Raw genomic sequence first — 1,281 nt, 5'->3', positions numbered from 1 at the left:
AAACATATACAAAGCTTGATTAAATGTCCCTCTAGGAATTTGTAGGTATACTAAAGTTCTTGCACCTCTGGGCATACACAATTCGGTGGGAGCTTCATACTAACTTCTTATGAGGCTAGTAATTCTTCTAACTGGCTTTATCGTAAAGCCATTATAGAATATGGTTGTTGTAATATCTCCCTTGTACCTTTGATATTAAGAGTAATTCTACAATATTCTCAATCACTTTCAATAATTCTTGGGTCCAAAAATTGGATTCCTGATTTACTTCGTTGCGTAACTCTTTAGTTTCCTCCTTCTTTTGATCGGCCTTTATGTCGGCTTAAATTTTCTCTCGCTCTGGGGTTCATGGTATTAGTTATTTTGTTTAGCCGTTCATGGGCGCAGAGGAATATGTGTGATATAATCCTTTAACAATTTATTCCTTCCTTTATGACCTGGGCTCAATTCTTTCTTTTAACGTATACCAGAATCTTCTACGATTGTATATGCTGCATGTATAAAAGTCCGAACCCTTAAGTGCGTTGTTGATACCCAATTTTTTCTTATATTTTTTAATACATATATATACTTTCAAAATAGCATATATGCAGTTATAAGCATGCATGAGCAATTTTATAATTTTTTTATGCAATTTTTATAATTTTTAAAAGCTCCAAATTCATTTATTTCTTCCTTTTTTATTTATAAAATTTCCAATAATTGTCCTTCAAATTATTTTTGTAGTGATTTAACCATCTAAATTCTTTATTTATGCCAAAATATTGCTTAAATATTTTTAATGCATTTTTATAATTGCGTTTATATTTTAAGCAAATTTGCATATATTTGCAATACTAGCCCTATTAATGCATAAAATAATATTTTATATTTTAAAAATGTTAAATAACTATTTTAACCCATTTTAGTACATGAAATTATTTTTCAGAAATCATTTATTATTTCTTATAAATTATATAGTATTAAAATGGCTATTTAAAATATGGCCTAATTTTATTTCAATTTAGCCCCAATCCTACCCCAACCTTACCCAATTACCAGCCTAATTTTTAAACCTAAACCTACCCAGGCCCAATACCCATCTGCCCCAACCCAAATAACCGGCCAAATCCTGGTCGTTGATCATTTTGATCAACGGTCCAAGTTTCTCCTTTCCTTAATTAAACTAACCTATACCCCTCTAACCTAATTCATTTTACATCTTACACCGCCGCCCTAATATCCTCTCTGCTCTCAAATGCTCTAAACCTAAACCCTAATCCCTTCTCACTAACCCTTATC

Source organism: Nicotiana tabacum, chromosome 11 (assembly GCF_000715075.1).
Source record: "Nicotiana tabacum cultivar K326 chromosome 11, ASM71507v2, whole genome shotgun sequence".
NCBI lineage: Eukaryota > Viridiplantae > Streptophyta > Magnoliopsida > Solanales > Solanaceae > Nicotiana > Nicotiana tabacum.
Note: the sequence above shows the minus strand (reverse complement) of the source record.